Source organism: Vulpes vulpes, chromosome 2 (assembly GCF_048418805.1).
Source record: "Vulpes vulpes isolate BD-2025 chromosome 2, VulVul3, whole genome shotgun sequence".
NCBI classification, from domain to species: Eukaryota; Metazoa; Chordata; class Mammalia; order Carnivora; family Canidae; genus Vulpes; species Vulpes vulpes.
In genome coordinates this window covers 10,283,629-10,304,719 of record NC_132781.1, presented here as the reverse complement: position 1 = coordinate 10,304,719, position 21,091 = coordinate 10,283,629, and the positions used below count along the sequence as shown (strand labels likewise).

General features: G+C 39.0%; 1 long non-coding RNA gene across 2 annotated transcripts in view; it reads right to left on the bottom strand.

The window, feature by feature from the left end:
- The window catches only part of LOC140597697 (uncharacterized), a 177,845-nt gene that overhangs the window by 40,571 nt on the left and 116,183 nt on the right, over nucleotides 1-21,091 (bottom strand). For both annotated transcript variants that reach the window (XR_011999548.1, XR_011999549.1), the window contains one exon: nucleotides 582-695. This is a non-coding gene — a long non-coding RNA (uncharacterized lncRNA). The remainder of the gene's footprint in view (nucleotides 1-581; nucleotides 696-21,091) is intronic.

Below are 21,091 nucleotides of genomic sequence, written 5' to 3'. Positions count from 1 at the left end.
GCACCCCGGTGGCCCTCTTGCTGTTTCTAACATATCCCTATCACCACCTTCCTTGGTGAAGCCCATGGCTCCTCATTCTGCCATAGCTTGTAAGTTACTCGGAAATAGAGACCCATTTTATCCGTGTCTCTATCCACAAAGCACTTCGTTCAATACCTTATGCATTAAAGGCATTTGCTAAAGGATTATTGAATTGAATTTTTCTTTTTAATTAAAAAAAGTATTCTGGCTTCTAAGCTTGAACCCAGAAGCTCTGGACATGAGCAGAAGAATGCTCCTGGGAGGCTAAGAACTAAAAATACCTTCTTGTTAAAGTAATGATCAGAAATCCCAGTGAGGTCTGGGAAGAGAAATTCTTCAGGTCCTCTGGCTACATACAGCCTGGGGCTGAGGTCTAATTGTAGGAAACAGTGTCCTGTCCAGGGCACTTCCCTTGCTGGCGCTGGAAGATGACAAGTTGTGGTGGAATGCGTTCTGTTCCGGGATGGAGGAGACCAGGGGCCCAGGGCTGAGCCTGCCAGGCCATACCTTTGGGACCTCCAGAAAGCTTCTTAATCTCTCAGGGGTTCAGGTTGCCTCACCTGTAAGATGTGGTGAAGGATCTTCAGCAAGCTCTAAGGATTCCTCCGGCTGTGACCTTCTATGGTTTTAGGTGTGATTATGTGAGTCCTGGAAGCAGTGCTCATCCACGCAACCTTTTTGGAAAAAGGGGAAGGAAAAAGGAAAAGAAAAACACTTCCATAAAAGTATTTATAGCACAGCCAGTGACTATGAATCACGGCATAATTAATTCTCTTTTATAAAGTTGCCTTGTTTCCTAACTTAGTCGCAGTAATTCCCAAGGCCTGCTCAACAGCAGCTCCATTGACAGATACGGCATTTTCCTTGTCTCTTTGCACTGAATAAGTTCAAAGCACCCAGCCTAATCTCCAATTTCCACCAGTCCTAAATTTCAGTAACTGCATGATGCTAATCTTCTGTGACTGACTGACAGACCCAGTTGCTGAAGGATAGAAGATAAATGTGATCTATTTTGACTTCAATAAAGCTTTGGATTAATTTCCTCACATCAGTTTTGTCCATCAAGTTTTATTATCGAGGTTTTTACAATTTAATTATGATTGGCCTAGAAAAATTAGCCATGGGCTGGTTTGAAACTGCTGTGTGCTGATCCCCTGGTTACTGTAGATAATAAATACCCTGTTCTGCAAACGTACTTGCCCCTCCATTTCTTCGATCTGATTTTTCTGGCATGGATTTCTGATGATTTGTCTTCTTAGTGACATCTTCTAGAAGAACAATGTTTTCTCATACAACACTTCTCTCTTGTCTCAAACTCCACTCTGGGATTCTTAAAATGGAGTTCGGGGAGCTACCTGTAAGTATTCATGCCAGAGGGCTCGATATCAACTTGATTATATTTCGCAAAATTTGTTTTTATTTACTCGACATCTACTTCCAATATGGAGCTGAGAAACCATTATTTCACTTTCCTCCCCTTGAATTAGGGACCTGAAGGACTAGGATGAAGCTAACTGTAGCTGATTTTATGTGGACAAATTCTACTAAACAGCCAAAATGAGAAAAATGATATTCCTGAGCAAAATATGCATGAGTATTCATTCTTCCCATTGAGTCTTATCTCATGTTGTGTTTGACTTTTGATGGGAACTGTGTAATAAAAGGTGGGCATCAAAAAAAAAAATAAAATAAATAAAATAAAATAAAATAAAATAAAATAAAATAAAATAAAATAAAATAAAATAAAATAAAAGGTGGGCATCCACCGTGTAGATTATCTCTTTGGCCTTGAGCAAAGGAGGTTTATCTCATGATACTGCTGCCTCCCATGTAGGTTAAAGAACTGGAGCTGGCTGACTTTTGATGCTTTGTAAAAATCGTTCATTGGGAAGATTCAGGGAAAAATCTGGATCAATCCATTTTATTACTGTCTGACTTTGGTTCATGTCTTGAAACAATAGATAAGTATGGGTCAGGTTGAAGTTTCCTTTTATTTTTAATCTTAATTTTTTTGGAAGGATAAGCCCTTGGTGTAATATGCTATAAAAGGTATAACCACCAGGGTGGTGAATTTACCTGATAGAAGTGGCATATTGCTTTCATCACCTGAGAGAGTAGCAGAAATTATACATGCTGAACTAAAAACTTAAACATTTTGGAATCAGAATATAATCAGCCTGCCATAAAGTTCTTGAGAAAGATAGTAGCAAGCCAGACAAGAAATGTATTTCTTGGCAGAAAGAATCACTTTTCTGAAAGCTGGGTCCTCAGCATCCACTTGACCCCAAATTGAACAGATTTAAAAACACTCAGGGATCTCTAGCCGTGTCTGTTGTTTCATTGCCTTTAGCCAATACTTGGCCTTTAACGTGCCCTTTTAAGAGTTGTGTCTTTCAGTCATATTTTCAGTTTGTAAGCAGACAGAGATATAGCTACAGAAAATGTTTGAGGCACTCTTTCTTGTCTTCATGACCTTCTGTTATGTGAGACAAAATCTCTTTTTTTCTATTTTACATCTGATAAAGTGTAGCTTACACATTTATGAAGAAACTTTAAGACTCCATATCAGACAGAAATTTAGGGGTGTCTGGGTGACTCATTCAGTTGAGCCACCATCTCTCGATTCAGGCTTGGGTCGTGATTTCGGGGTCCTGGGATCAAGCCCCATGCCAGGCTCCCAAGCTCAATGGGGAGTCTGTTTGAGGATTCTCTCTCTCTCTCTCTCTCTCTCTCTGCCCCCCCCATTCATGCTCTCTTGCTCTCTCTAGAATAAATAAAAATAAATCTTTAAAAAAAATTAAAACTGGGAATCTCCCTGATTATCTGCAACCTTGGCTGTACCTCAGGAGGGTATGCCCTCATCTGTAGCCAATCTGATTCCATTATGTAGCTCAAAGTCCAAGATCTTAGAATGTTAGGGGGAAGGGGGAAGGGACCCCCAAATGTTACGCATAGAATTACAAAGGAGTTGGAATTACAAAGCAGCCCAACTGTCCAGGGCAGCCGCCCAGGCCTCTCATGCCCTGTCACAGTCATTGTATGATAGAAGAGTCATTGTATGATGATTTCTGACCATGCGATTTCTCTCTTGTGGTATCCTTATCTGCCGTGATAAGAAATCTATCAGGGAGAAGCTGTGTGTTCAAAGGAGCAAGTTTTTGATTTCTACTCACTACAAAAATGAACCTCAAATAAGACTTGTGAAATAAGATAAACATGAATTTGGGGCTGGTTTTGCCTACTGTGCTAGCTGATTCCAATCTTTAGTCTTGTGCAGTTGCCCTGATCTAAAGGAGATATCATTATTTACCTCGGGAGTATTGTTGGTTCTAGTTACTTTTTCTTTTTCTTTCTTTCTTTCTTTCTTTCTTTCTTTCTTTCTTTCTTTCTTTCTTTCTTTCTTTCTTCTTTTTTTCTATCTTTTTAAAATGGATTTTATTTACTCGACGGAGATAAAGTACAAGCAGGGAGAGTAGCAGGCAGAGGGAGAAGCAGGCTCCCCATGGAGCAGGGAGCCCAATGTGGGGCTTGATCCCAGGACCCTGGGATCTTGACCTGAGCTGAAGGCAGGTGCTTAACTGACTGAGCCCCCACCCCAGGTGCTCCCCAGTTGTCTTTTCTATAATATATGCATTGTCTTCCTGGAGCTACAGAAAATAAGAACAATAGCATAGAAGGAGAGATAAGGATATAGCTCCTGTCTCAAAAAAACAAAACAAAACAAAACAAAACAAAACTCTATGAATTCTAAAACTAAACCAAGTCAAACCAAACAATCTCTCCTTTTGCAGGACAGACACATGATTGGAAGCAGAATGAGAATTGTTCTCATACTGTGCACCACCATTGATACAAAAATAGAGTTTGCTTCATTTATATCCTGTGATTCTTTAAAATAAAGTTTTTATACCAATAGGTCTGTTTCTAATTCTGTTAATGTCACATTGCTTTAAATGGTTCTTACTTTCAGTGGATTCCCCTTTATCAAGGCAGGGCTTCATTATGTGGCATTTTCCATAAGAAAACAATTGCAAGTACTGCTAAAACCTGTACATTTATAAATGAGATTGAATGACTTGCATGCAGACACCCAGAGCACAAGGTTATTCTAGAACTTCCCGTTTTTTAATCAGCAGATGACTGCCCACCCTACTGAGTAATGAAATCATGGTAGGAAGAGAATGGTTAAGAGTTCTCTGATTCATCCCCTCATTCTGAGCAAGGTTATATGCATCTAAGTTCTCTTAGAGAGATTAAAACCTTCTTTATATTAAAGATTCTATGGAAGAAAAAACATTGAGTGCTATGTTCTAGGAGAAAGACCGTGGCCTTACCTCTTTTTGAATTCTAGCTTCTCCACTAACAGGCTGTATAATCTTGGACAATTATATGACTTTTTAAAGCTGAACTATCTGCCCCCAGTCCTCTCATCCCAGAATTCCTCATTATTTGATGTTGGCAATGATTTCTATGTATATTTTTGTGAAGATAAAAAAAGGATAGCATGTATGGTGATATACCCAGTGAAGATTGGAACATTGATCTCAGGTAACCATCATGTTTGGAATTTATACAGGTTTTTGCCATTGGGAATGATACCTGTTGATCTGAGAGATTCCCTAGAAAGGTGCCAAAGATTCATACAGGTATCAATCTACTATCCTTAATGAGGAGAAACAATTGAAGTTTGATTAAACTGGGATCTGAGCTGCCTGAGGACATGACCTTTTCATAACCATGGGTGTAATGAAACCCTGTGGGTTGGGTAGGGCTATGTGGAAAACTTGCATGAGAAAAACATAGGGGTATCCCAGTAACAAAAGGAAGGACTGAGGATTTAGCTCCTCTCTGAAATTACCAGATAGTGAAATTAGCTGGTTGGACCAAGATGGATGGCCTTGATTAATGCTTCATGTCAGGGAAGGATGAAGTGGTTCTGGATCTGTGCCACAGAAAGCTCAGGTATTTTCAAGAGAAGGGTGTCAGTCAGTCGTGGCTGAGTATTTCTCCAGGGTACTAAGAATCAACTGATCTTGGTTCATGATCTAAGGGGGCCAGTCTTTATGGATTCTCCACAAACTATGTAAAATTCCATTTCTAATTTCCCAAAACCCATTCTCTCTTAGAAAAGCAGACTATTACTTATAAATCTTATTGTCTGTCAGAGTGTTCTTAGCTCCCGACCATTTGCAATCAGCTTCTAGCTTGTTTGGAGTGGGCTGAGAAATTGAGAGGTTTCTCAATTCTGGTGTGGGAAATGGAAAGGATTCAATTCTTGGTGGTCAACAAAAGAAAAAGAAAAACACCAAAAACTGGGGAACAATTCTCTTCATATCGCTGAGAAAAACACTGGCCTGGTTCTCTGGCCTCTGATTTCATAAATAAGCTTCTGAAGGATCCAAACAGCATCAGAGCCCCTAATCCCTGGGAATCGTGTTTTACTTGACTTTATTCTTACCATTTTAAAATGGAGGGAATTGGTGTTTAGGGGAAGTGTTCAGTGTTTCGGGGAAGTGTTCCCCAGTTCATCTCTGGCCCAGCTCACCGTCTGATGTGTTCCAGAGATACAGTTGCACAGGTTCCCGCTTTTTAAATATTTCTCCATCAGGAAGACACTGTAAGGCAGAAGCTCTCCCTTGAGTCTTCACTGCTGTACTCCATCTTTCTCAAGCATGCTGACATCTTGAAGACATATTGGCCTACTGCCAGGTAAATAAGATGTGTTGGTGTGGAAGGATGAATGTCTCTTATCTTGCACAGTTACCTTGGGGATGATATTCAATGTTCTCCACATAATTCTTATCTTCTCAGACATGGGTAACACTTTAAACCCCTCACTACACTTCCATCTACATTATCTAAGTTGCTTCTGGACGACCTTATACAGGTGGTGGTAGTATGGCCTTATTATAGATTTGTTATTGGTTCTCCAAATAGAGTTGACCTATGCTATGCTAGGGATTGAGGACACCGTTTTAAAGAAGCCATATTCTTTGCCTTAGAGAAGATGATGGGCCAGTGAAGAATAAAGCTAAGTCAATGGGCAATTGTATTATAGGGAAATGACTGCTATAACAGGGCTCTATGGGAAGGCATAAGAGAGATAAAGTTTTGAGACTGTGGTAGAGACCCTGTTGATATAAACCACTTGGCCTGTACTATCTCAGTGCATGCTGGTCTATGTTCCACCTGCCAGCACTTTTGTCTCTTTAGCTAAAGGGGCTTTCTTTGGTCCCTCAGGCTATTCATCCCTTGATCAATGACTGGTAGGCATTAGTTTACAAATATTCCAAGTCCCTTGCTCTTCAGATAGCTTGGTCTAAGTACACGCTTCCTCCTGTTTTCTATACTTTCCCAGTTGGATCAAGCTCCATAACCCACAGCGATAACTGTCTTGATAACACTCCATTAGTTCCCCCTTGCATCTCACTTTGGCACTTTCTATATTCCTGGCATCGCATTCCAAATAAACTATTTGAAGTCTAATCCATGTCTCAGAGTGAGCTTCTGGAAGAAGTAAAGCATCTTTTAAAGATAAAATATATATTTCTATTTAGAATATATTTTTCATTCTTTTTTTCCTTGCTTTTTGTTTTTGTTTTTGTTTTTATTGAAGTTCAATTTGCCAACATATATATGTTTTGTTCTTTAATCCATTCATTTCTTTAACAAAATTTGAGTACCTCTTGCATACTTGGCAGGAGTTTCTGAATATCTGGGAGGAAGAAAATAGACATAATTTCTGACTTCAAGGGGGTCAGAGTCTAGTGGCAGTTTGCCAATAAAAATATACGTATAGGAAGAATCTTTGATAACTTCAATAAGTAAAACAAAGGAAAACAAAGCTTTAGGAGTCATTTTGAGAAAAATAAACAATTTTATAAATGTGGGCACCAGTGTAAAGAGAAGAGAAGAGAAGAGGGTCCAACCCACCTGGCTAGTATGGGGCAGAGCAAGGACAAGGAATACTGGTCTCTCTAGTCTAAATGAGTATTCTTCCTACCATACTACATTGTCCCTTACTCACTGAAAAGACAGGAAAAGGTTAAACTACTTAAATTTTGTGACTCTTGATTATGTCTAGAAAGTTATGTGATCACGTGGTAATTACCAACTTGTTTCAATTTTTAAAAAATATTTTATTTATTTATTCATGAGAGAGAGAAGAGAAGAGAAGAGAAGAGAAGAGAAGAGAAGAGAAGAGAAGAGGCAGAGGGAGAAGCAGGCTCCATGCAGGGAGCTTGACGCAGGACTCAATCCCGGACCCCAGTATCACACCCTGAGCCAAAGGCAGGTGCTCAACGCTGAACCACCCAGGCATCCGTGTTGTTTCAAATGAGGTTTAGATTAACTAGAGGAATAAGTAGGTGAGGTAATGACTTCTTCCATTTTTTAACTCCCCTCATGGGACAAACTCAGAATTCTTAACACCAGTCTAAAAAAAAAGAAAGAAAAAGAAAGAAAGAAAGAAAGAAAGAAAGAAAGAAAGAGAAAAGAAAAGAAAAGAAAAGAAAAGAAAAGAAAAGAAAAGAAAAGAAAAGGAAAGAAAAAAAGAAAAGAAAAGAAAAGAAAAGTCCTATTTATATAGCTATAACGGGTTGGGAAGGAGCAAGTGGTTTCAAATGCTTATTACTTCCTTGTCTTCTACCCTTGGTCTCAGAGCAATCTTGTCTCATGACTCAGGCTTTCTCCCCTGAGCTGGATATGATATGCGATGGCAGGAATGTTCAGCAATTCATCTGGGACTGTGGCTTGGCAGCTCTTGGTCCCCCATCTTCAGTAGCTATTCACAAGACCGAAGCCAAGAGGTGAGATGGATCCTAAGTTGTCATCTGTATAAGCAGGAGTATCCTAAGGTGATCCACAGCCAAGTCCAGGGCTTTTTAGTGTCGCTGTCTTCAAAAACAGACCCTGCTTATAAACGGTTTCAGCCTCCTTCATGTTTGTTGCAGCAATATGGGGTTATTTCTGATGATTTATTTACCCATAAATCAAATTAATAGAAGTAAGTTCAGATTCTTACTAGTCCAATTGAGGCATTCTGGTGATTGCTTCTAGGCATAAGGTTGTGACTTTTGCTCTGTTATTAAGGTACCTGTGACCTGTAGAAAGGAACCATGTGCTCTCCTTTCATGTTCTCTTAAATTAGAAAAAAATTCATGAATGCTTTATATACCTCCATCCCAATAAATATTTATGTTCCTTAGATGTCTAGCATCCTTTACATATATCCCCTCCCCTAGGCCTCTAGCAATTATGAACTCCATTAGCTATAATTACAAAGCTCCATTATAACTTGATATACAGAGCCATTAATATTCACAATCTGTAATCTCCCAAATGAATATGTATTTCAGTATTTCAGCTGCAAAATCTAAAAATGAAGGTAAATAATTTGACAAGGACCTCAAACGCCTGGAATATTTTCTTTCAACTGGGAAGTATGTGACTTCTTAAAATATCTCAGGCTCTTTTTTTCATAGAACTTATATCAATGCCCCTATTGATTTTTCATGAGATTGGAAAGGGAAAAGATTTGGATTACAAAATTATTGGCTCTTTTTAGAAAGTATTTAACAATCAAAAGACGTAGAATTTTTTCTTAAAGGGAATGCTGTTATGTTGTCAATGTGATCACTAGTTAGTAGTTAAGGTACTCACATTAAAACAGTGATCATCATCCAAATAAAATCATCATCATCATCATCATAATCATCATTGGAAAATAATACTGTACTGGATCTAGTCAGAGTTCTTAGTTAAAACAGAAATGAACAAACCAATTCTGGATAACTTAAGAAGAAAAATGATAGTTCATTGGGTCTGTAATAGCTTTTGGATTCAAGCTGGAGAATCAGGCTCAGGAAGAAGTCAAGGATGGAAAGGCCCCTCTAAGATGTCCCAGTTGGACTTTAAGATATCATTATTCGCCACAGCTGAGCTTTGTTTTTACAGCTACCAGTGCTTCATCCCTGGACACTGACTGCTACTCTGCTGCACTGCACTGCGTCTGGACATTCATGCCTATGCTTTTGGAACCCCCACATGACATTGAAATTTTTCTGACTTTCTACATGTACTTCCTTTTGTTTTCCACTTATGGATCAAATGTAGGTCACAGCATCCAATTGGCTGAGCTAAGTAACATTCCCAGAATTTAGCTTCCAAGAGACAGACAGGATATATTTGATGCTTCATTGTCTAAAGTAGAATTCTCTCTCTTACCTGTCATTTGGGTCACCATAGTCCTGGTTGCTGGAATAGTCATGATTTGAGCCTATTATTCAGACATAATGATTAATAGTGGTCCCCTCATTCTAAAGTGTATCCAGATTTGGATGATATTATGGAATGAATGTTTGTGCCCCCCCCCTTTCATATGGTGAAGTCCTAACGACCAACGTGATAGAAGTGATGGGAAGGGTCTTTGGGAGGTGATTAGGTCATGAGGTTGGCTCTCATGAATTATATCAGTGCCCTCATTTTTTAAAAACAAAAGACCTCAGAGAGTCCTTTTGTTCTCTACCCCTATGTGAGAAGACAGTCCTTTATGAACCAGGAAGTAGGTTCCCACCAGACACTAAATGTGCTTGCACCTTGATTTTGGACTTCCCAGCCTCCAGAACTGTGAGAAATCAGCATTTGTTGTTTAAACCACCCAGTCTATGATATGTTTGGGACAGAAGCTCAAATGGACTAAGTCAGATGATAAGTGACATGCTTGCTCTACTTATTCTAGGATTTCCCTCCATATTAAAAGGGTGATTAGAAGCTAGAAAATCAGATTTTGTACTCCTTGTGTTTCACTAAGACATAAAATGTAACCAATGGTCCCTTCCCCTTTTCTCACAAAGAAATGGGGAAAGAGACATGCTTTTCAATATCACTATCTTCTGAGGTACTCAAATTAATTCCTTTGAGAAGACCAAATGTCAATGTAAGTGGAAAGATTTGCTCTCTCCATAGTCCTGCACTGCATCTCATTTATAGGCATTTTTGTCATCGATGGGCCACAAAGTAGAGAACATATGAACCACTAGCCTCCCATACAAAACTTTACAAAATGAATTTACCACACATGTACCTACTGTTAAGTAGCATCATTGATTTGTGTGCCCAAAGCAAGATGTAGTCAGATATGAAAAACTGCTAGAAATAGAAGCTAGAGTGATTTATGATATATACTGATGTGAGCCTAGTAGGATCAAAGGATAAGAGGAATTTCTTTCCCTCCAATCAATAATTGGAATGACGACCAAGATAAACCACTTACAACATAGCTTTAAGTGCGTCTCTTTCCCTTTTCCCTGTTGTTCTAGGCTTTTTATCTGGGGCATTCACTGACTTTTATTAACCACTTGTCCTCCCTAGCTAGATGACAAATTCACTGATGGTCCAGACAACTTATGTTGGGTACTTTTTGCAGTAGGAGACCATAACTCAATCATATTTGTTTCTCCAGTTGCACGGGACACGGTGCTTTGTTCTCAGTAGGCTCAAAAAAATCACTTGTCACACTAGAATTAAAATTTCACTACATGCAGTGCCATGCACATAAAAAGGCTCAAAATGTGTGTTGAATGAATGAACATAATTCTGAGAAAATAGAACCACTTGGAAATTGTATACATTTCTGGATGTGGGGTCCTTAAGAGCTTATTAAGCTAAATTCCACCAAGAAATAGATTGAGGAAACTTGAGAGATTTATTTGTATTTTGTCCTGCTACTATAATGCAATAAATAGGGAGGAGAACAACCTTCTTCCCAAAAAACCTGACTAGCTCCCTGGGAGTTACTATTTTGAATTTATTTGGTGACATTATATCTTATGCATTTTGACTGTCAAAGATGAAAAACTGTGGTTATGACTTATGCCGGTGTTTTAGTTCTCTGAGATGAATTTGTTCATCATGGAGAAGTAATAGACTGGAAATAGATGCCTCCACAGAGATCATAATAGGTGAGTTCTTTCAAAGGGGAAATTGCTTTTGCTCGAAGAAATGTTCTCACCATTTTACTGTTTGTGATTGTTCTTTCTCACCTTACTTCACATAGGAAGACATTTTCTTTAATTACCGTAATCAAGTATGCAGCTTATAGGAAGTGACTCAAAGGAAAAAGGTGTAGACTCCTGCAGGCTGATAACATAGAAGCTGGTGACCACACAGGAAGGCCTTCAACATGGAAACACAATGTTAGTTTTGTGACAGGATTCCATGGCCATATTCCCTTAATATTTATATGACCTTACGAAGTTGCTTTCAAGGTAGGGGTTCAATATGCATTACCTGTATGGAATTCACTTATATGTCATTATGGTGTGTTATTGATTCTTGATGAAATGCATACTATCCTAGCTTTGAGTCTGAAATGAAGAGGTGGTTATGTGTTCATTCACTGAAAAAATATATACCAAGTGTCTACTATGGGCAAGACATTCTGCTCAGGTCTAGAGATATAGAATTGAGCAAAACTGAGTTCATTTTCAGTGCTGGGATGTTATGATAATGGGGAGAAAATGAGGTAGAGACAGATAATAAATAAATGTAAAATATAACAATGTTATAATATAAAAATATAATATCAGGCCATTATGAATGCTTTATAAAAAACAAACAAACAAAAAAAAAACAAAAAACCTGATGGGCACTGAGAGGGGCACTTGATGGGATGAGCACTGGGTGTTATACTATATGTTAGCAAATTGAACTCCAATAAAAGAAATATACAAAAAAAGAAAAGAAAAGAAAAAAATAAAAGAAAACCTGAAAGAGGAAGGGAAATAATATACTGTTAGTGTAGTCAGAGAGTTCATTTTTAAGTGGGTAATCAGAAAAGTTGTGAAGAGATACTCTGTTATCAGAGGCCAGATGTAGATTTAATCCAAGAGAGGCCACGTGAACAAGTGAAAGTCGCATTTTCCAGACAGAGAAGTCCTTGAACTTGCTGTCCTGAGGAATAGCCTCTTCCAAAGGAAGGCAGAGGGCTCAGGCAGTGAGGACGAGTGGTAGAAGATGAAGTAAGAAAGGTAGGAGAGACCAGACCATGTGGTTCTGTTGGGTTTGATAAGACCTCTGGATTTCATTGCAAGTGTTTATAGTATGTAGATAAGCATGAGATCTCTGAGACACCAACTTCCATATTGCATCAACTGTCTCTTCTATCTCCTTTCCTTGGCTCCTTTCCCTTTCCTTTTTGATTGAACCATACTTGATGTTTTATTTTACATCTGGTTTTTACACAGAAAGGAAAAGGGCCCTTTTCCTGTATCAATATGTTTATTGTTACTATGACAGCTTATTGTTACTATGACAGCCACTGCACAAAGAATATCTCCACTTGATTTTTACAATTACCCTCTGGGATTCTTCTCAGGTTAATTAATTAGTCACCAAGTCAAAGAACTGGGACTCTAGGTTAGGGCTGTTTATAGGCTGCACAAAAAATTCTGTGCCCATCCAGGTCTGCCACACTCCCAGCTAGATGCTCCATGGCTCAAGGATGAAGTGGATCCTTTTACTTGAAAATTATGGGATAGACTTCACACTAAACTTCAAACTATAGCAAAGACTCATGTCATAAAGCCAAGGTCACCATCTTCAAGCTATTTCTAGCCCTTGCTGTGGGAGCCTCGCTATCTTTGTTGACTGACGCCAGGGAAGATTTAAAGTAAGTGGTTAGAATTGGACCTTCAAAGTTATGGTGAAGATAACATCCATCCAAGAAAGTTAGCTTGGTCTGTGGTCTTTCAGTTCCCATGGTCCTCACTCACAGGTGAGAGTGGTGTGGCCATTAGTGGAATGGAGAAATGTGCCTCAAGTAAGAAAAATATAAATAAACCGAACTATGGAATTTCAAGGTCTTTCTACCATGTCTGAGGCTCAAAATTAAATTATTCAACCTTATTTCCTATAGGTCTGCTAGTCCCCTTTTCATTTACATATTACGAGAGGAAAACAATATGCTGATATAAGTAAAGGAATCGGCACATTCAGGCTGGGACATGAAAATATTAAATCTCACTGTCTTTCTTTCTTGGATTTTGGTCCCAAAATATTCTCTTAACAGCTAAGGGGTTTTAATGAAAAGAAACATCTGCAAGAAATGTTTCTTCAATTGCACCTCTTAGAGATGTAATTGTTTGTTTTATGTAAATGTTTTCCTCAACGTGTCTAATTAGTATTGATTTGTTCATGTAAAGCATCTTTTTAAGAACTCTCCGACTCATGAAACCAAAAGATGTATCTCAAAAGTGTGTATTGTTCAGAATCAAATGAAGCCAGGTTTAAACCTTTGCTCCCTCACTGACTAGTGGTATTTACTTGCCTCATTGAGCCAAGTCTTGATTTTGTGATCTGTAGGTGGGCACAATAACTTTCATAATTATGCAGTGAGGTATGCATCATTCTGTGAGATAATGTATATGAAAATATATTGTACATTGGAGAAAGCCCATAGATAATAAAACTAACCATCAAGCTATCCACACATGACATGTATCGTTATTCTATAAAGCCTGTGATTATCCAAGTTGGTGACTAAAAGAGAAACTAAATTGTCACTATCACCATTTTTATTATATTAAAAAAATATTTTCCTTTCTGATATCAATTATGTGCTCCTTTATAACATCAGCCCAATTAAATAATGAGGGAGACTTGCCAGGTACAAAAGAAAAGTCTTGATATGACAAGGCCAAACTGACATAGAGAAAAACTATATTCTTCCAAAATTAGAATTAATCACTACTTCTTCCCACTCTTAATGCACTTAAATATTGATCATCTATGAATGGACATCACATGCATATTAGAAGCTGACTAAGATCATCAGAGTTTTAGGGAATCTAATTTAGCAGAATCTTGGGCATATGGTTAACACTGAATTACTTAAAGATTAGTCTGTATCATTGCTAGCTATTATTTGATATTGCGCCAAATTAATCTATAAACTTTTATAATTATATTTAATTATATATATAATTTATATTCGTATCTTATGTAATATGCTGTGTATACTAATTATTGCTTTGTAGACAAGGATGGATTTGGGGAGAGGGGATATGATTCTTGGAAGACAGAGAAAAATTGCACATTGTCCGTTGCTTGTCCTCTGCGGGTTCTACTCATTATACATCAGCTGCTATAAAGCACTGTATTCTGGACTGTGTGTGTAGAAATAAGATTGGGATTGGAGGGGAGATGTGCAAGATGTTTGCAAAAGTACTGTCCAATGGACAGTTGTCTGTTAAGATGAAGGACCTTGAATCATAGCACAGAGACTGATGACACTGAAGGGATCTTCTATGTCTTCTAGTTCAATGTTCCAAATTTGAGATGTACTGTTCTCTTTTTTTCCCTCATGATTTATTCTTTTTTATTATTTATTCTTAAATACTAAAGGGTCCATCTGGTTGAACAAGAACAAACTTATTTAAGTTTTTCAAGAATAATTTATCTCCAGCTATCTCTAATTTAGTCATATAATCAGCCAACAATATTTATGGGTTGCTGACTGTATAGATGGCATACAAGACACTATTCTACATTGCAGACACAGTTGTGAGAAAATTTAACGTGTATGCTTCCTCCTGCCTTTTCTTCTATGTTATATTCATTGTGAGTCATTAAGAACATCCACACAGGAGCAGACACTTTTGAAGCTCTGCGCAAAAACAACGCCTGACCTCAAAGATTAAAAAAATGGTTTCCTTCCATCAAGAGAGGAATTCATGTTTTCCTCCCTATTCTGTTTTGTGAAGAGGAAATGGGAATTTGAGAAAATCTAAAGTCTTTTATTTCCTCTAAAATATGGGTATTAAGTGAGAAAAACAAACAAAGAACAAAGCCACAATAACAGCAACAAACAAGGTGGGAGTCTTGTGGCTCAATCCAACGCAATAATCTAGAAGATAGGCAAAATGGTGATGGTTCCATCTATTCTCTCTCTATTAATAGAAGAAACACAACGAAAAAGAAGTGGTCATTGTCTCACTTCCTTCTAACAATTGTGAGCATACATGAAAGGGAATTGGAGAAGAGAATAATCGTCTCATTATTTGTTTGATTCATATAAACATTTTTTTAAAATTTTCATCAAGACACAACAGAAGGCATTCCCCCATTACATTTGAGACTGTTACTAAATTATCTAGATAATCTCTTTTACTCTATTTTGCTGTTGGTGAGTGTTTTACTTATTGTCCCAAATAATTGCACATGGCTGCGTTCCAAAGATAAATACAAATAACACTGAGTTTATGCATGTTTTTTAATAGCCATATTCTAAAAAGATCATTTTTTCCAAAACAAGTTTCACAGTTATGCTTTCTATTTTTAATTTGTACTTAACACTCGATTTCAGTTCTCACCATTCATGTGCTCTGTGTTTACTTACCTCACTCTGACAAGTCTGTTTCCCTTTCTGTTTTATGGAAACTTTCACCATCTGTTCCTGATGCTATAATAGCCTTCCATGAGGTTTAGGTTTACAGCAATACTGACAAATTGGGGGGGTAGGGGAGGTGGGCGGGCAGGAGCAAAGAAAGTAAAGGAAAAGAAACAAAAGTGAACTGTGCCAGTTGAAATTTAAGTTAATTAATGGAAAACTTTTAGGGCAGCGAAGCATTTTTATTACATACTGTAAAATGAAATTTGCATTTCCTTAAAGAGTATTTACTGCTTTATCTACTATTAATGTTATTAAGTCCTTCTCTATTTGCAGAGTGTTTGGTCTTTGAGAGTTTTACATTGTCAGGACATGCATAAGTGTGGTCACTTTGGAGAGAGAAGCAGAAGCATTAAGACCTAACCCATATGAAACATTGCACCAAGAAAATATATGAATGGGTAGTAAGCACATGAAAAGATTCTCGATATCATTAGTCACTGGGGAAATGCAAGTTTAAGCCACAGTAAGAACTGTTTCACACCTACAGGATGGTGGTAAAAAAAAAAAAAGGCAATAATAAATGTAGAGAATCAGGAACTCTCATACTTTCCTGCTAGAAATGTAAAATGGTTCAACACTTTGGAAAACAGTGTGACAGTTTCTTAAGAAGTTCAATATAAATTTTTCATATAAACCAGAAATTCTACTCCTTGATTTCGACCCAATAGAAATGAGAACTTATGGCCACACAAAATCATGCACATGCACATTCATAGGCACATTATTCATGACAGGCAAAAGCTGGAAACAATTCAAATGTTCATTAACTCGTGAAAGACCAAAGAGAATATGATGTTTCCATACAGTGGAATACTGTTTGGAAATAATATGATAAAGGACTGACCCAGTCTACAATGTGGATGAAACTTGAAAGCATTATGCTAAGTGAAATGAGCCAGGCACAAAAGACCACATGCAGCTTGATTCCACATTCATGAAATATCCGGAAAATACAAATTTAGAGAGACACACAGACACACACACAAAGATGAGTGGTTGGTTACTTGGGGCTGGAACAAAAGCAGGGATTAACTGCAAAGGGGCAAAGGGATCTTATTGGGGTGATAGAAATGATCTAAATTAGTGACCTATCCTTTAACTGTGTATATTTGCTAAAAATCATTGAATTACACACTTACAGTGGGGCTGAGGACTGCAGTGGGTTTTCTGTGCAGGTGTTCTAATATGGTTTCAGTATGGAGAGGGAGGTTGCCCTCACATCTAGGCAAGAGACTTGCTAGGAGTTAGTCCATTCTGCGTCTCTGAGCCACCTGCTCCCACTATGAAACCTTTATGACCAATAAAAACAGGAAGTAGGCCATTCCTGGAGCTCAGGTTTTATATTTTCCTGCCCCAAAGGACAACATAAAATCCATGTTAACCTTAGATTTTATATAGTTCAGGTGTTCAAAACAGGGTACGGTGTGACGCAGGGAACTTAAAAGGGGGGCATTTGACCTTGGCATCCTGAAATCAGGTGTGGGCAGAAGAAAACAAGACACCTGGTAATTAAAGCAAACCCAAGGCCAGATGAATAATAAATACAGCAGAGACACGGAGGGGGAAGTGTCACCGGTGAAGGCCAGCAGTGGGTTTCGACGGGTAACCCATCATACCTGACGGAAACCGCGTATGTTAACATTCAGATGAAATCCGAAAAATTAAAATCATTCTGCTTTCACTCTGTGTTTATTATGGCAACAATTTTGGAATCACTTTCTTGATGATAAGTAAGTCTTAAAGCAGCAACACGCCATGCGTGTCACTTCTGTGGGACACCTGGATAGATGGAGGTATGCAAAAGTATTAAATGTCATGGGGCCCCTGGGTGGCTCAGTGGTTGAGCATCTGCCTTTGGCTCAGGTTGTGATCCCAGGGTCCTGGGATCAAGTCCTGCATCGGGCTCCCCGCAGCCTGCTTCTCCCTCTGCCTATGTCTCTCTGTGTCTGTCATGAATAAATAAAGAAAATATTTTAAAAAGTAATAACAAAATAAATGTCATTGTTCTTTTTAATGACTTGCAGTTTAGTGGAAGACACGACAGCCAAGCCTATACAAAGACAAATATCTGTAATAAAATGGGAGAGCAGATTCTAACATCCAGGGAAATGATGAGTGGCAGTTCCTAAATGTCTATCAGTTAACTCTCCCAAGACGGTTGCATTTAAGTCATTTGGAAAACAAAATACAGCTTTCCATCACTCATGCTAGGCCCTTGCTTCTTGGTGTGGTCTCAGCCCTTGCATTCCAGGTGTGGGATCCTGGGAACGTGTGTTTTTGAAAAGCTCCCCAGAGGGTTCTGGGATCTGATCATTGAGGGGAAGGTAGTTGCTCACTGGAAGCTTGGGGCAGCTCAGAGGCCCCATACACAGGTGGGCTGGAGATGAGTCTGGATGGTAGGTGAGGAGGGAAATGAAGACAGTTCTGCATAAGCAAGGGTGTGGGGGCATTACTGATTGTTCCCTGGAAAGCGAACACTCCTGTGCCCTCCTCATCCTTTCTGCTTTGCTAGAAATGTTTAGACACACACATGCAACTTTTTTCTTATTCTCTTGTTTTAAAGATTTTATTTACCTATGAGAGAGAGAGAGAGAGAGAGAGAATGAGAGAGAGAGAGAATGAGAGAGAGAACAAGCACAAGCTGGGAGAGGAGGGGAAAGCAGAGGGAGAAGCAGACTCCCCTTTGAGCAAGGAGCCTGATTCTGGCTCAATCCCAAAACTCTGAGATCACCACCTGAGCTGAAGGCAGATGTTTCACTGACTGAGCCACCCAGGTGCCCCATGCATCTTTTTTCTTAACAGAAAAATAATTGTTCCTGTTCTGGGTTGTAGCGATCCTTCCAATTGCCCCATTTGTTGTTAGATTCTATTCCCTCTGCTTTTCCTCTAAGACCTTGCCCCAACAATGACCCCCTTCTTCCCATATCTTCAGCCTTTCCTTCTCTACAGGCTCCTTCCCCTCAGTTATAAACGAGCAAATTTCTGCCATTCCAAACAAAACCCACCTTTGACCTCACATCTCCCTCCGGCTACCGCCTGTCACGCTCCTACCCTCCACAGCTTTGAGAAAACGAAAACTAAGGTTTTTTTGGTTGGTTGGTTGGTTTTGCAGAAATGATACATCCTCATCATGTACAATAGAAAAGAAAATAAAGAGGGAAAGAGAAGCTATGACCATAAGATCAATAGCTAAAGATGTTAGTGATCAACTTGTACTCCTAACACATTTCTACTCACAAAAGTACTTTAAAGGCATAAAATGTATCCTGAGTTCACACTGTTTTATAATAATGTTGCCTTTTTAATATTGTACGCCTTGAAGCTCGTTCAATGACATTGTATTAATTTACAATGTCATCCTTAGTGGCTGTAGTGTGTTCAATGGTATAGCTGAATATTATCTTTTTTAAAAAGATTTTATTTATTTATTTGACAGAGAGAGAGAGTGCAAGCAGGGGGAATGGCAGGCAGAGGAAGAGGGAGAAGTAGACTCCCCACTGAGCAGGGAGCCTGACATGGGGCTTGATCCCAGGACCCTGAGATCATGACCTGACCCACCCAGGTGGCCCTGGAAACTATCTTGAACTTACAAAGCCTGTGTTTCTCCCCATGCACACACATCCTCCTTGACACCCTCTCCTACTCTTACACCTGCTTATTAGAGCTCTTTCCCCACCCCTACCTGCCAAAGGACGCTACATAAACCAGGGTGAGTGTTCCTCACCAGGGTTTTCTACTGAGGAAATGAAGACCGAATTTTAAAAACAGACTTTCATGACCCATGGTAGAGGCACTAAAGATGCTAGAAAGAAAAGCTTTGTGTGCTTAATGGCTTGCAGGGACCTGGGAAGATTTGTGCCACAACTGTGGGTACACAGATCACCATGACTAGGATTCATAAGGTAGAAAGGGGAGTTGGAAATGATCGGGGTTGTGTTTGGCACCTTTTGAGGTAAATCTAGGGATAGAAGAGATGGAGAGATCCTTGATTCTATGATCTGAGAGTAGAGGGGAACTGGGCTCTGTGTTCCTAAAGGCCCAACACCACCATGACACAGAGGGTGGAGCAGAAATGGGAGTGGTAGAGGCCACAAAACTTTCTATGGCCCCAGACTGGCTTGGGAGGGGAGTCAGGTTTACCTGTGATTTTACAAAGGACACGAGGATTAGATGAGCAAGAAAGTGCTAGAGAACTGAAAGGGCTGAAGCCAAGGGCACATCACATGGGGGGTCTGCATGGGAGTAGCAGCCAGACCCGCAGGCATGTGGGCATCTCAGGAGAGGCGGGGTGGAGGGGCAAGCACAGCCACAAGTCAGGCTGATGGATACATATGGAAATTCGAGCATGAGCAAATGCTGACCTACTTTTCACCTTCACCCTTTCCCACCTCTCTCAGCCCATTTGCCTGAAGCACTCTGCAACTTAGAAATTTCCTGAATAAATTATTTTCTTCTTGAAAGAAGAAAAAAACTGAGAAAAATACATCCCGAGGAGTGGCTTGTAAGAGTTGTACTTGCCTATTGACAAGATTCTACCATAATTTATTTAACTTATTTAACTTGTCTTGGAAGGTTTTCTTTGCTCCCAGAAAGTCATTGTTGTAAACAAGGCCTAGCCAAGCCTCCTCATTCATTCTCTCCATTGCTGGCCTTCCTTTTTCAAGCTGGAGCAACTTATTTTTTATTCTCTCTAGGCTAAGAAAACTACTCTTAGGAAGGCGATCAATGAACTCCACCTTGTCAAATACAATGGACCACGATCTCTCCATATTTGGCATTGATTCCCCATTTGATGCTGGTTTATAGTCCCTCGTTCCAAAATTCTTATCTCTCTTGAATTTCTCAGTTTAATTCTTTTATTTCTTCTACTTGTCTGACTTTTCTTTCTTAGTTTCCTTCTCTATCTCCTCTTCCTCCAAAACTCACTTAAATGTTGATGCTTTTCAAATTACCCTCCTCCTTGTTTCATTCTTATTTTCCATTTTGTTCATATGGGTTCTCAGTCAATGTCACATATTTGGCTGTCTCCTAAATATGGTCACTCTTCAATCTTCATCTCCTATCTGAAATTTTCACTAGATTGCTTTATTGATGGGATCTTCTTAAGGATGATAATCCATCCGACCATCCATCCAACCATCCATCTATCCAACCATCCATCTATCCATCTATCCAACCATCCAACCATCCATCCCCCATCCATCCATCCATCCATCCATCCCCCACCCATCCGTCCATCCATCCATCCATCCATCCATCTATTCATTTGCCCATTACATTCATTTTTCCATTTAACATTTATTGAATGCCAACTGAATGCCTGCCAGATACTGGTTTAGGACAAAACAGACAAAAATATCTGTGCTTAAAAGCCTTTCACTTTAGTTCAGTATGATAGAGAGCAAACATATTAACAGGCATAAATTGCATTTTTCAGTCAACAACTCTGAAATCATGCTATCTTCCTTTCTATACCTATGATCCCTCCACCAACTGCCATAACAGTGAGTGGTATGATTACCCATTAGCTTTTGCATGTTACAATCAACCTCAATTCCTCTTGCACTTTGCTTTAGGAAGCAGTATAGTTTAGTGGTTAAGAGTCTGGGCTAGACTGTC